Raw genomic sequence first — 16472 nt, 5'->3', positions numbered from 1 at the left:
AAAAGCGGACAGCCTCTGAAATGTGAGCTGTTGGCACACACACATGAACAAAAGTATGCAATAGTAAAGCCACAAAAAAGGAGTTATGGGGCCCATAAAGGCACGTTGATGGAGCAGCAGTTGCAAATGAAATGTAATGAAATGCTACTGCTTGGTGTTGTCTTAAAGCACTTCATCACTTTGTGATATAAGGCACACTCCTCGACTGGAAGAGATATACAGTGGGGGCGGGGAGGGGGTCTCCTGTCACTGAGTATGTATACAGGACTGAGAGGGACTGAGTTTTCCAGTGTTTCAGTTCAGTTTCCTCCTTTAGTATTCTTTAGTGTCCTACACTAGAAGTATTTACTTGTACAGCGAGAGAAGTTCAATAGGATAAGTCCACTTGGAATACAGTAGCAACAACTGAATTAAAATGTTTCACTGGCTGCTACTTTCGATAACCATTTTCAGCTTCACCTCTTAGTGAATCCCACAGTGAGGGGAAGACAAATTAACATAGGTAAATGCCAAAATACACAACAGCATGCTTAAACCCTCATAAAATAAATCTGCTGTAGTTATCTAGCTAGCACTGTCATCATCATCTGCATCAATGTATATGTCTCCTCCTGGCTATAAATATGGTTCCTCCCTTTCCCAAGATAGCAACCATTCAGGATGCACATTGTTCAGTGGTTCACTCTCAAGTTTTTGACACATTATGAGCGGACTCGGTTTAGGCTGTGATTTCCCTTCCTCTGATCTGCATGTCCCTGCTTGTTCATTTTAGTGCTGCATCTTCAACACCAGTCAGTACACAAGTATTCAATTCAGGAATGGACTTCCAGCTCTCATGATCCGACAACAATAAAGATGACACTACTCAGGGAGTAAGATACAATCCTCTTCCTTTCCAACTTTTCTTTAAGCTATCAGTCACCCAAGTTTCAGTGTCAAAAATACTGCTATCTAAATAAAAGAGAAATGAAAAGTATTAAGAGGGTCAGATTTTACTGGAGACTCAAAAAAAAAAATCCTATTCCTAATGAATTCCAAACACACTCAACACGCCTGATCATCTACATCAGAATTTCCTACAAAAGCCAAAAGTTGTGGAGCTTCTTATTTCAACTTGTTGAAATACATCTATTCACTGGGGATGCACATCCCACAGTTAGAAACCCACGCTATCAAGGCTCTCTCAAGAAATATTAAGCACACATTTTGTTAGCTTTGCAGCTGATGGTGAAGCTGTTGTGATGGCTCAGAGGGGGGCAACCACACTCCTGTTTGAAATGCTCGGCCATAGCCAAGCTAGAACAAGACAGAACTTGCAGTCCAGGATGCTGTAAAATACATTACAGAGTAGATTCTTTTTCACACATTTATTGACACAGCTGGACAAATAGCACCAAGTGGAAGGGGTATTTGTATTTTTTGATAGGTTAACTGGATAACCTGCAACTGAAAGGGAAAATATAAAACTCACAATACTGTGCATATTGATTTAATTGAAAAATACGTCTATACGTCTATACAGCTATGGCTATATTTTAAGTTTTGAAGCTGTTTAGATTATTATTATCATTCTATAAATGTATTCATATTAATAATATAGCATATGTTTTTCATTTGCTTTGCACTCAATAATAAATAATCATCCATTTTCAGGTTTAGAGCTTTAAAGGCTGTTTGTGGATTTATTAGAAAAGTATACAAGTGTAAGAGTAGCCATGAAATATAAACCAGTAATTCCATCATACATTTCATAACCAATGTGTTGATTCAGCAATATACACAGATATCCAATGACAGCAATTGCTATCAACCCCAATTGACTCCAAAAGCTCCCACAATTACTCACTACCTCATAATCACAATGACCCCTAACAATATCCAAAGCACTCCACTGAGTCCAGAAATGGTTCGTTGTACAATTATTCAAATCACAGCTGAACAAGAGCAATGGTTGGAAGTGCTGGAATTGAGTAATTATAGAGGTAGCCAGCAGTGACTCCAAATGCCACAAGCTGAGCAATTAAGTAATGGCTTTGCATCCACAGTAACCTTTTAAAGGAAATAATATCCGTATTATGACCCCATCTGATCAGAAGCATACAGAGAAGATTGCACCATTGTTGTGACCAGTAACACATTACAAGGTTATTTTTGTGCCACTTAGCTCAATATTTATTTTTAATACAGTCAAGCTGTTAATTTGTGCTTAGAATAATGATGCATTGTGCTGTTTCCAGAGAGCCTGTATGTCTTTTCAGTCAGTTTTAATTTGGTTTTTGACTTGAGCCTCTAACCTTGCTTTATGGAAGGCCTTCATATAGAAAAGATGATTTAAATGCAGGCTGCCCTTACAGCAATGTTGTTGATATCCAGGAAATAGCTATCACCACTGCTTTGAACAGTCCCCATATTCTGGACTTCTCCGACACCTGCACGTATACTATCATAAAGAAGAAATGAAGGGAAGTCAGTCTGAGGTTTCATTGCATGAAACGAGAGATGGAGAAAATGAATAAAACTTTATTATTCATCACATGGTGGGCATGGCAAACTACTGAACACAATATATCCATTTGCATCACCCTAACAACTCAGTCCCCTGTCATCTGCAGCATTAAGAATTGAGCTCTATATGTGATCTGTGGTCAACACCTTTCAAGCCTTTGCTTCCACAGGACAATGACCTTCATTTGATCCGCTGTATAATGTTTAGCTGTTTAATGTTCTATTTGCATATTAGTATTTGTACATATTTAGGGATTTCTTTGAATCTGAGTTTAAAGTTGGACACAAAATTGAAAGATGATTTAAATACCTCCTGATATTTAAATTTAAATAGATTTTACTCATTTATCTAGTTTGATGATGTTCAAACTCAGTAAGGTGTGACAGTGAGAATAGCGTTCAAACCTTCATATAAATCCCAATAACACAAATAGCAGGATTAATAGAAAAAAAAGAATAGTGGGTAGCCTTATAACAGTGCAGCAAGTGAAGAAGGGAGGAGGATGTTTTGTTTTCTTAGTGCAAGTTACTCAATGAAGTATACAGGGAGTGCAGAATTATTAGGCAAATGAGTATTTTGTCCACAACATCCTCTTCATGCATGTTGTCTTACCCCAAGCTTTATAGGCTCAAAAGCCTACTACCAATTAAGCATATTAGGTGATGTGCATCTCTGTAATGAGAAGGGGTGTGGTCTAATGACATCAACACCCTATATCAGGTGTGCATAATTATTAGGCAACGTCCTTTCCTTTGGCAAAATGGGTCAAAAGAAGGACTTGACAGGCTCAGAAAAGTCAAAAATAGTGAGATATCTTGCAGAGGGATGCAGCAGTCCCAAAATTGCAAAGCTTCTGAAGCGTGATCATCGAACAATCAAGCGTTTCATTCAAAATAGTCAACAGGGTCGCAAGAAGCGTGTGGAAAAACCAAGGCGCAAAATAACTGCCCATGAACTGAGAAAAGTCAAGCATGCAGCTGCCAAGATGCCACTTGCCACCAGTTTGGCCATATTTCAGAGCTGCAACATCACTGGAGTGCCCAAAAGCACAAGGTGTGCAATACTCAGAGACATGGCCAAGGTAAGAAAGGCTGAAAGACGACCACCACTGAACAAGACACACAAGCTGAAACGTCAAGACTGGGCCAAGAAATATCTCAAGACTGGTTTTTCTAAGGTTTTATGGACTGATGAAATGAGAGTGAGTCTTGATGGGCCAGATGGATGGGCCCGTGGCTGGATTGGTAAAGGGCAGAGAGCTCCAGTCCGACTCAGACGCCAGCAAGGTGGAGGTGGAGTACTGGTTTGGGCTGGTATCATCAAAGATGAGCTTGTGGGGCCTTTTCGGGTTGAGGATGGAGTCAAGCTCAACTCCCAGTCCTACTGCCAGTTTCTGGAAGACACCTTCTTCAAGCAGTGGTACAGGAAGAAGTCTGCATCCTTCAAGAAAAACATGATTTTCATGCAGGACAATGCTCCATCACACACGTCCAAGTACTCCACAGCGTGGCTGGCAAGAAAGGGTATAAAAGAAGAAAAACTAATGACATGGCCACCCTGTTCACCTGATCTGAACCCCATTGAGAACCTGTGGTCCATCATCAAATGTGAGATTTACAAGGAGGGAAAACAGTACACCTCTCTGAACAGTGTCTGGGAGGCTGTGGTTGCTGCTGCACGCAATGTTGATGGTGAACAGATCAAAACACTGACAGAATCCATGGATGGCAGGCTTTTGAGTGTCCTTGCAAAGAAAGGTGGCTATATTGGTCGCTGATTTGTTTTTGTTTTGTTTTTGAATGTCAGAAATGTATATTTGTGAATGTGGAGATGTTATATTGGTTCCACTGGTAAAAATAAATAATTGAAATGGGTATATATTTGTTTTTTGTTAAGTTGCCTAATAATTATGCACAGTAATAGTCACCTGCACACACAGATATCCCCCTAAAATAGCTAAAACTAAAAACAAACTAAAAACTACTTCCAAAAACATTCAGCTTTGATATTAATGAGTTTTTTGGGTTCATTGAGAACATGGTTGTTGTTCAATAATAAAATTATTCCTCAAAAATACAACTTGCCTAATAATTCTGCACTCCCTGTAGTTGCAATGTCCTGACTGCATGAGGTAAAAGTGGGACACAGCCGGACTTAAATTAGAGAGAAGCACAGCAGTTGCATGTGTGCACATAACATTGAGGCTGGTTGCCTAGTCACAGCGGAACACTGTGCTGCATCCTGGTCCCAGAGAGTAAACTACAGATGCTGACTCAGCCAAATCCCTCAGCTGCAGGCTGGAATTGGCCCCCAGGAGCACGATGTCTGACCCATATAACTCAACACTAGGTACCACACAGTATCAGCATACATTAAATTTCATAGAACTTTACTTTACCAGCACTTCTGGTAACATCATGTCCTAACATGATAGCTTTGATACACTTGTATTCGGCTGTAGTTAAATATTGCACAAACACGTGCTTCTGAAGCAGCTAGTGAATAAATAGCCTGTCCTTACATGACCCGTGAACTCGCGAGGTCTCTTTGTTTATGCAGCTACTTTGTAATTTGTGAAATATACTGCAGCTTTCCTCATTTTAGTGAGCTCTTTTGTCCCTAAAGGAGATTTAAATTCCACATTGGCAATATACTGGTCAATTACACATACCCAGGAACACACACCCACATACACACACACACACAAACACAAAGGGTAGTCAAAAGTGCGATGGCCCGAGGCTTACTTGCCTGCAGCAACAGACCGCATGACCATCACTTCCCATTAACCTTCTCCAAAGAGAAGGGAGAGCACTGCAAAAAGACAAGACCTCAAGACTTTATATTTAGAGGTGTGCTGCTGAGACTGCTACATATCTGTTCTGTCTTTGTTCCACCTTGAGAGGAAGAGATTGCAGGCTAGCAGTAACCTGGCAACAGGTTAGGTAGTCTTCACTTATTGTGTGCTTTTTAAACACACACACACATATATATATATATTTTTTTTTTTTATTTATTTGACTGTATAACACAGTTGAGAAAGTTAGGTGAGCTCACTCACTCTGGCAAAATTGCTGCCCAGATTTGCTTTGGTCCCTGGAGGTTAAAGACCTTTTCAAAGGTTTAACCTTTACTACATCTATGCCTAAAGTGCACTCATCTCCAGCACTCCCAAGACCTGCCCAACACCGATTTTTGGAAATCCTTTGGATCCAGTTTGTGTTTTTTTAAAAATATGTGATTGTGCTTTGATATGAGACATGAAATGTTGTCAAGTGGAGTCAAAAATTAAGCCAAAACAGTATAGTTACAGATATTATAATAATTTTATTCAGTGCCACTTTACCACAAAGATCTGGTAACATGTTACTTTCATTCAGAATTCCTGTTGATCATCAGACCAGGCAAAGAAATAATTTTTAAAAATCCTTTTTGTTAGTGCTTTTCTTTCTTCATTGTTTTCTACAACCAACTAATGCTCACTAAAGATCAGAAAAATGGGTTTTCACACATCAAATGTTTCATGTTGTTTTAAAAATTCGGCCTAGATGAGCACGTCACATGTTTTATTTAGTTTTTTTTTCCTTTTTTTCAAATATGTTGGATGCTCATATTGCCTTTATCTGGTTGATGGAAATAAATATTATTTCAACATCATTCAAGCTTGTAAAAGAGCATGTTTTTGTCTTTTTTTAAAGCAGCACAATGGTTCAATCAATCAAATCTTTATTGCAAACTAATGTTAATACAAATAAAAAACATAAACACAAAATCATTGAAAGCCATATTCACATGGAAACATATTAAGAAAATGTTGACCATTTCCCTTTTGAAAAGCAGTATGAAGAAGCAAGTATTTGTTAATATGTACCCCTGTATAGCTCAGTTTTTATATCTGTTTTGATGATACAATCTGAAATATATGTATCTGCTATAAGTATAGAGCGTAAGCATGAGCTCCTTTTCCCAAATCTCACACATGAAACTGGACATTTTGTTTATTTTTCTATTATTTATTAATTAACAGTTTTATAAAAAGGTGTATTTTTTCAGATTTGATTTTCCTGTAATTACGTACGGCGATCAATATTCCACAGGTGACTAATTAGATCTGAAGCTGTGTGAATTGATGGCACAAGCTTTTAAAATCTGCTTTCACAGCGAGGGCACTTAAGTGTTGCAGTTCGAGTTTTGCCCGCGCCCGTAACGTTCTGTAAGGCACTGCTTGGGTAATATTGTTCTGAAGGGCTTCTTCCATGCTTCCAATCAATAATTCAAGGTGTTGCTTGAGCAGTGAGCAAACAGTAGATGGATCCTGAGCTATTTAGATAACATGACCTCCATTACATGATCGCGAAGACATAAAGGTCATTGATTGGTGGGGAATCGTTAGTTACTGCCACAAGCTGGTTCTTCCGCAACCCCATATTAGGCAATGAAGGGATACTGAACAGAGATTAGCGTCTACAGTTTCAGTTAATCAATGCAGGCCACTACCACCAAAGATCAGTTACCACAAATGAAAAAGACAAATAAAATTAGTTAATACAAAAACACTGACTGGACGTGCACGTGACACTTAGCAGACATCACAGAACAGATGTATGGCGGTTTAATGTAAAAGCCTGCGTGTGTGCGTCTTTCCATGCCAACTTTGATCAGAGCCCTGAAGGAAACAGTCATCTGGACACTGTAAGGGAAAGTTTGCGTTAATTGTTAAAACTAACACTGCGCTACCTGTACTGTGTTCTCCTGAGGTCTCTGTGGGCACAGCGGCAGCTGGCTCTATTTTGTTGTCAAATACAGGAAGGCAGGGAGGAGAAAAACACCATGAACTTGTATCAGTGGAGAGAGAGGACACTTGGTATTATTAATAGTAACAGACCCATGACAGTGAACAGAGAGTAGTCTGTGCGAGCTGCCTTTTATTTCAGCCACGCTCCCAAATACCCCACAACCTCCAACGTCTCTCCAACCCAGCATCTTATGAAATATGTACAAGGCAAACAGAGGTGGGGCTGATGCGCGGACCTTCCTCCTCTATGACTAACCACTACACGTCCAGTACCATTACTTATTTATAAGGCATGGCGTGTAAGTGCCACAGTGGCCTCGCTCGCTTTCCCCACGCCATAAGGGCACTTTCATAACACCCTGTTTACATTTCAACCACCAAGAGAGGAGTGATAACAAAAAAGGATCTCCAATTAGTTACAGTGTCCAGAGCATGGCGAGACGCTGGCAGCGGTGAATGCTCTGATAAATATTTGTAATAAGTCATAGAGTCCTTTGGTTTGTACTGGGAATCATCCAAAGTTATTGAAGGAGATGAGTTGGAATACTTCTCTGTAAAATCTCAGCTTAATTTTAAATTACGGTAAGGAAACTGCAAAAACAGCAGGGATTAGATCTAAAAGCATGAATGTATATTGCAGCTACAATAAGGGAACAAACTATGTAAGCGCAATTATGTTATTTCTTTTTTTTTGCCTTTTTTCAGGCTACTTTTTCTTCAAAGTAGAAACAGATTGAAATTTTTATGTTACAGACCAATACTACTACCAGAATTCAGTGCCATTACTACTATTCATGGCTTAAAATCATTTGGCAATGGCATTCATTTCAGTCTGTATAATGGTTTAAAAGAGATGCACTACACACTGAAAGGAATTACAGATATTCAATAGCGGGATTCTCCTGATACACATGGATTGAATTGTAATTAAAAATCAATTCTGACAACATTATTATAGAAAATCCAATCAACACAGCATTCTTTTTAGCACAGAAACCACAAATGTGGGAGAAACTTGGTTTCTGAAGCAAAAAACAACAACAACAAAAAAATTCACACTCAGTTGCATAGAAGCAGGTGGGAGGATTCATTGTCAGCAAGTAAACAAAGCGGTGTGACATGCCAGTACCCCTCCCCTCTGTTTCTGAAACACAATAAAGAATCAGATCAAATGCAGATTAAAAATGAGATACTTGTGGCACTTCATACACGCCCTAAAACTGTATGGATTACAAGATTTGCTAGGCTACGTGCTAGAGGGCACCATTTGTTATACCTATATTCTTTTAGACTGTATTGTGGGCAATATGTAATGGCTATTGCTTGGTGGCTCTTCCTCAAGATATCAGGTCATTATAATGGATTACCAATCCAACAAGTTGATAGTACTTATCGAACAGGTTAAAGCAACAACTGTGCAGAAAAACAAAATATTTTCTATAGGGCTCAACTGTATATGTTAAAATAAATAAGCGAGGTATTTATGAGATAATATCTGAGCAAAAACTGAACATGTTGTGCATTTGTATACTGTACACATCAGTATGCAGGGTGCTTATGGCAATGTAGGTCATATTTTCCTCCAACTCGGCCTCTTGTGTGCCTCAGCATGAGGCTAGCCCTGCTCCATCTCTGGATGCCACCAAACACAGGGTTGGCATAAACTCACGGGACACACACACACACATATTCAAGGCCACACAAACACCCTCCCACACACACACACGCACATTCTGACAGATGTGATGCCAGGCAGAGCTCAGACATGTTACCATACTGCACCGCTGTCTGGGACTTCCATTGCCACTGTATCCCCAAACCACTATCCTGCGCCATGCCTCATACATTCAGCCTTAGGCCAGGCCGGCCCTGCCCAGCTGTGTGTGATTCAGCGCGGACCTGGCTAACACAAGTCCATCCTCTATCCACACCAAGCACTTTATCCTTCTCCACATCTACCACACCCTGATCTCATCACTTGTCTCTGGATGAATGGGGGCTTGGGATTGACGGCAGGCTAGCCGCCTCCGTCCTTGCCACCGCCATCTGCTTGGTGAGCCCAAGGAAAGTGAGAGGAATGCTTGCGTGTGTTTGCCAGCCAGCCAGCTAGCCTTGCCGAGGGCTGTTGTGTCCAAAAACGCTGCGCCGTGCCATAGAACCTTAACTCACTGTCACAAGGCCGTCCAATGTGATTGATCTGGTCCATTTAGTCAGAGCAGCCAAATCTGGGGGAGGCCTGGTGCTCCTGTAGCCTCTTCAGCCCCCTTCATCCCACAATAGCCCTGACATCCCAACTAGCACAACACAAACACTAGAGCCCTGCCAGCTGGCCCACAGGCTGGACATGCTCTGCCTGCTTATCAGTTAACACACCACAGGCCTAAAACCAGGCTTACATGGGCGTCTACAGCTCAATTCTTCTGGCTGTCCTATTGAGGGGTAATTGAACTGAAATGAATCACAGTAAATGTTCATACCGCGATATGTTTTCAATCCATGATAATGACATTTTGTTGGAAATGGTATTTCATTTGATGTCGGAAGATCGGTGGCTCAGGAGGTTAAATGCAGTTTCATTTATTAGAAGCAGTGCAGTGCACTAACAGATTAATGCTCAAAGAGAAGCTTTTATCAGCTCTATAAAAAAAGACTGATTCACAAGGCACACTGTCGTTTATATTTCGACAAATGCATCTCCCAGAACATCCTTGATACATTTATTAAAGGCGGATGAAATTGAGTTCAGAGTGAATTAAAGAGGTCAGGAGTACAGGTCTCTGTGTGTATGTGTGTGTGTGGGGGGGTTGTTTTTTGGGTTTTTTGTTTTTTTTTTCATTTTACAAACCTAATATTATTTCCTGTCCTGCATATTTGCCTATCCTTATCCCTTTTATTAGATGGCTGGTACTCTGGATTTATTCACTCCAGGGAAGACATTACATTGGTGTTTAGTTACTATGAAAATGAGCTCCCTAGACACATAGGTCATGGCCACAGCCCTTCATCTAGTTGCTATTTGTGCTGTGTGTGTGTATTACATCACTTTGAAATGGGGCTAGCACAGAGCTCTCAGTGCTCCTTTTTTAACAGACTGTGAGCGTTATTTTTTGGGATCTACCCGCAGTTACAGTTGTCCTCAAAGTTCCAGCCACATAATGTGGTGTTATTTCTTTTTAGATGTCTGACTGCTTCGGAGGAATCTCTTCTCAAACTGCTGAACAGTACTCACTAAACAGAAAACGACTGTAGACTTACTGCGAACATCATGTGCGGTTTACTTGATTTGTGACATTAAGCTGAAACAAACAAAGCTTTAAGCTTTAATTGTGAGCGCTGAAGTGAGGCAAAGACACAGAGCTTTTAGATTCCAGAGGACTCGGAGGAGAAATGGATTCTATGTACTGCAAGCGCACTAAGTGAGTTTAAGAAACTCTGGGAAGTTGTTAGGAATATTGCATGTCCTCTCACCTTAATATTTAACAAGCGGAGAGCTTTTTCTCTGAAACTTTTCAGGATCCTTTGGTTCGCTGTGTATTTTTCTCATCTCACCAGATAACTGTTTCTGCCTCTCCCTCACTCTTTTACGTTCTTTCTTTGCTATTTCTGTGTTGCATTTACAGCAGCAGAAGGTATTCTTTGCATCAGACCTGGGGTAAAAAGGGCAAAAGAGAAAGGTTTGTCCATGTGGCACTGCCTGGTCATGAAGATGTGATGTATATATACATATATTTTTTAACAGAGTGAATTAATTTAATCCTGGACAGTATTTTACGGTAATTCTCATTGTCTGTGATACTGTCACTGAATTTGAAGTCACACTGTGGTGAAACAACCTAAGCAAACTCCTTATCTGACTGAGGCATTTGGCACAGAAGTCTGTGAGCTGTCCAAGGACCACCATGGGAACTTTACTGATGGGGGGTGGGGTTGGCTGGAAAGATTGTGGGAGTGTAGTGACAGTTGGGGGACTTTTCTCGTGTGAAATGAGCCCAGCCATTTCATAGAAAAACACACCACTACAAACAAAGAGCATCCATGGCCTGATAATAAGGCAATCTGAAGTAGATCATTTAAAAGTAGTCTATATACACCCTCCTGCCCCCAACCCACCCCCTTTTTTTGTGCATGCCTCCATTCGTAATTGTAGCCAAGATAATTAAAGAATTCTTTCCTTAATTCCCCAGAATATAATCATGACAGTTTTACAAGCGGCAAGGTAATATGATCTCATATTTTTGTTTAGTGGTGCTAACCGTGTTGCAAAGTAGTTTTAACCGTGTCTCCAATGGTGACATCTCATCATGGCACAGTATGAAATGGTCCTGAAGTTGAATAAGACTCAAACAAAAGCGTGAGGGAATTAGTATTTGCGAGGCACATTTCCAGAAAGTGTTTATGTTCTTCTTACAGCCTTTCTCTGGCAGAAGCGATTACATGAACGTCTCCTACTTATTTGTTTTCATCTGAACATTTGGCTGAGGGGTTTATCCATCTTGACAAGCACATAATATGGCTTTTGGTGCTGTGAGGAAGAAGACGGCAGAGAACGGAGGAGAGAGAGGGGAGAAAATGTGGAAGTTAAAACAGAGGCTCTGTGATGGGGTTTTTATCACTTTCCTTGCTTTTCCCTTCCTCTCTTTAACAACATGCTTAACTCCCCAAAGATGTGTTGAAAGATCACAATAATCCCCTCGAAATGACATTAGTCCTCACTCTCCTCTTTGAGTAGGTGGAATGTATCTGAGCCAAATTACTGAAGACACTCTAGGGTGTTGGGAACGATGTGATAAACATATAAAGTTCCCAATGTAATTTGATTAAGTCTAAAAAGTATAAATATGGTATCTGCTCAACATTTCCATGCTAAGCCTATTAGAAGCTCTACAGTAAATAAAATTTAGTCCACATGATAGCTGACTTGACTTGAAGTAAAAACGTATCCTATCAAATAGTTAAGATTTCTTAAACTTTTCATTATCCACTGCTGGTCGCTCTATTTTTATAGGAAAATCTCCAGCAGAAAAAAAAGGTTGTCATTATTACACAGGGGAAAAACACTGCCAAAGGTAAATTCTTTGATCACACTAAATGAAGAATTTATCAAAGTGCTGTTTCTGTTCTTTGTTGCGTTCTATAGGCTGCCCTCCACACCCACCTCCCCACTACCAGCCACAGCAGATCACAAATCAAAATATTACCGGATGAAAAAAGGAAAACATGTGATTGTCTGGCTGGATTGTCCTCGCACACTATCTTAAGCCCTTTGACACGACTTGAAGCGAACTTCAAAATGGAACATTACAGAATATGGACCTCTCCCTGCACCAATGCTGCATTTTGAACATTGCAGAAAGAGCACCAAAGTGCTTATTTCTGCTCCATCAACTTGGGAGCCTGGAAGGCTGGATTGGAGTGCTCAGCTCCAAAAATTGCTGCCAAGATACGCCACTGACTTTTCAACCAGCTTTCACTTATAACAGCATAATACAGGACTGGAAAGGAGGGGCTATTTTATGACCAAAATATTGTGGTTCAAACTCTACCTTCCCCTTATATTATTTATTTACTTATTTCTCTCTATCTCTCTATCTCTCTCTCTATCTATCTATCTATCTATCTATCTATAACTTTTTGTATGTCCTACTGGTGTGTGCATACAGTGTTTGCAGCCTGTGTGTAGCTGTCTGTTTGCCGATTCCCTGTGTGAAGTGTTGGATAATTAGCTGGCTTATCAGCCTGGGACATGGGCAGTCTCTTCACCAATGACAGGTCATGGAGCCCAGCACCTGAAGGAGGCTGGAGAAAAGGAGAAGGTGGGATGATAAGGCCGCAGGAGGAGAGACAAGGAGGGGAGAGAGACAGAGAAAGAGAGAGAGCGCGCAAAAGAGGGAAGGAGCAAAAGGGAGAGTGAGAACAGGGCAGAGGAAGGTGTGGGGGGTAGAGAAGCAGACAAAACCTGAAAGAGAGAAATGAGATGAGGAGCCAGACAGAGGAGTAGACAGAGAGATGGAGCAGTTAAAAAGGGGGAGACAGTTAGGCCCCGCAAGGACAGAGCAGCTGCTCCGGCCTATCAGCTCTTCCACGAGACCTCGGCGCTCATTAGCATAAATTCAAATGACAAATGTGGCCCGCTTTGGCAAAGACTAATTAATTCACGGAGGGGGGAAACTCACCAGAGTAAGAATTCAAATCATTCAATGCCACGGGCCTGTACAAGTGTTAAGAGGGAGTGTGTTGAGCTCCATTGTGTTTTGAAATTACTACAGTTCCTCGCATGTCCTGAAAAGGTTACAGATTTAATGTCAGTGTTTGGCGTGCGCCTGACGATTTTTAAAATTTTTTTTTTATTTATTTAGGTTGGGCACTAACATTTCGGAAAAGTTTAAGTTTGTTAAGGAGCAATGCTGCTTTTTGTAAATATTCCATATTTATATGGCATGTGTGGGTGGGTGTGATTTGGTTGATTAGACTGACTGGTCTTTTCACACACACACACAGACACACAAACACTCAGTAGTTCCTGATTTATAGCAGGGAACAATGGACTGGAAAAGATTGCTTGTGCTGAAGTGAGGGCAGGCTGTGTGGCCTGGAAAAGATGGGGAAAGAATAAGTGCTCCCCCTTGTGTTCACCACATATATTTCTACTTTTACTCTGTGGGACAGTGCAACACTCCCAGTCCCATTAGTAAAAAATATAGAGTTTGCACTCAGTCATTATAGATACCGGCACAAAGTTTCGTTAACAAGCTTATCATTCTCAAGGCATGTGTGCAAATTAAATCAATCCAATATGCCGGCATGTGTTCTAAATGATGTGTTTCAATGCAGATACAGGCCCCAGCTTCTGTTATCTTTCAATCTGCTTTGTTTTCCATTTTACAGAAGGCTTTACTGTCCTGAACATCTGGCTCTCATCAAGTCCAGGTGTTCCTGTAACCGTGTGAATGTGTGTAAGTGTGTGCGCGTGTGTTTGTGTGTTTGCCTCTTCATATTTTACGTTTCAGTTTCTCTACCTGCTTACACTTCTGTCTTTTCCTTTCTTTTCCTTCATACTCTGAAAACACACCGAGCTCAGCCAGGTGCAACCGTTTTTCTCACCAAATGCCTTGTTAAAGACCCCACAACGGTTGCCCAAGAGCGCTCTCTGCTAAACCAGACTCGTCCTGCACCATAATTACATCAAAACAGAACATGTTGTGCAGTGTGGGGACTATTTATACATCTACATTTAGAGCCAGTTTTCGCTCTTTCTGCTTCCAAGGAACATCCTTTCTGTGACTACAGTGTCTACACACCGTGTGTGTGTGTGTGTGTGTGTGTGTGTGTGTGTGTGTGTGTGTGTGTGTTTGAGAGAGAGAGAGACTGTGTGTGTGCTAGGGGGTGTAAATGGGTGGTGGTTGGCAGGGTTGATGTTATTCTCCAGGTGGCACACAGAGGCCCCAGTTGCTGCTGCCCATTACCAATTACTCCAAGATTCATACACCTGTAAAAAACATTACATCTTGACCAAAACACTGAAAGTATGCAGTACTCTTTTTGTTTGACAGTGGCAGACAGCTAGAACTATTTCAAGCCAATGCTATAACCAACTGTTCATTCAAAAGCAATCATTCAGGCAAAACCACAACTATTATGGGCCTACTATTCATATCTTTGTATGAGGCCATCACAATTTCCATGCTAGCTTCATATGTACTATGATTGCTCTCTGGTTTAAACTACAGAATGGTCTTTGTTGGAGAGATCTCCTAACCGTGCAATATTCCAGCCTCTAATGGGCAATTACACTGTAGGCCTGGTCATTTATTTATTTAATACTATCGTTGCCATGGCGATAATGTTTGCCCCATTCATGCGAGCGCGCTTTCATTGAGAATTTACGTTCACTTCCAAAATCCCCAGAATCGCAGAGAAAAATTACTTTAGTTTTTGTCATAGGAAGACATCACCTACAAAGCGAATTCAAATATCGTTTTTCGAGCATGTTTTCGTTCACCCAAAGAAGAAAAAGAAACTTTGGATGAAAATGCATTATAATGGATTATACTGCAAAATAATTGCTGTATTCCTTATAAAATCACATATAATAAGTTCTGGCCCAGAACTTTTCCAGACATTGCCCAGCAGGGCTCTACATGAGAGCTTAAATGTCCTACTTTGTTGTGTCAATGTCAGTTTCAATTCTACAGCAACACAGTTGACCAAAATGGTTTACATGTTTGTTAACAAACAAGAAAAAAACCCACAGATCAATAGAAATAAATTCAGTAAAATAAAACATATAAACATTCTATACATTTCTTGGCCACTGTACTCACATGAGAAGAGAAAAGGTAGTTGTCCAGTGACAGCGACACAGCCTCTACACAAGCAGCACTCTTGCCTAAACCAATTTTAAGATTTTCAGTAGCGAGAATGTATATGCTCATTTTCGATGCAATACCCAAGTGAGGTCAACTGTGGATAAGGTCCACAGGTCATTTTGTGACGTAATCCGGAGTTAAGTCAAACTAAAAATGAAAGTGTCAAAGCACATGTAAGGTAACTCAAAATAGCCTCAAAATAGCCACAGTAAAACTGTCATCTTACAGAACTAACCAAAGAAAATAAAAATATTATAAGAAAGCAGTATCTGTATGACAGAGTTGCAGTAAGGTGTATCAGCAGGTTGTGGAGCTTTACAAAGGAACGTAACTAGGAAAGTGGTTTTTTGAAAGAATATAAAATATGGACATATTTAATAGCCACATATGTAAATTTCACTGTCTGTGTGTTGCAGGAAGTTGTTAAATACATGCATTCATCAGATTAATTTTTTGGGATATATTGCATCCAAGGCTTACACATTCAACCTGTCAGCTTTGAAGAGTCATGGACGTTAACTTTGATAGGTTATCCACTGACCCACTGAGCGGTCTCTCACATCACTGATAATTCTTCAATTCCCTTCAGCTACAGAGTGTGTGAGAGAGAGAGCTAATAAGCCCCACCAAAACTCACATCTATTAATATTAATCACACTTAAAAGTCTGAAATTCACCCATGATGACTAATTTTATGAGAGCAAATGTGTCACAGTCATTTTTGACTGGCAAGATATTGTTATTTGGTTATGCAACATATTAATTGGCATGGGTCACCAAACGTTATGCAGACATTAATGTAAGC

This window comes from Perissodus microlepis, chromosome 12 (assembly GCF_051167445.1).
Source record: "Perissodus microlepis isolate ML-2025 ecotype Zambia chromosome 12, ASM5116744v1, whole genome shotgun sequence".
In the NCBI taxonomy this organism is placed as follows: domain Eukaryota; kingdom Metazoa; phylum Chordata; class Actinopteri; order Cichliformes; family Cichlidae; genus Perissodus; species Perissodus microlepis.
Note: the sequence above shows the minus strand (reverse complement) of the source record.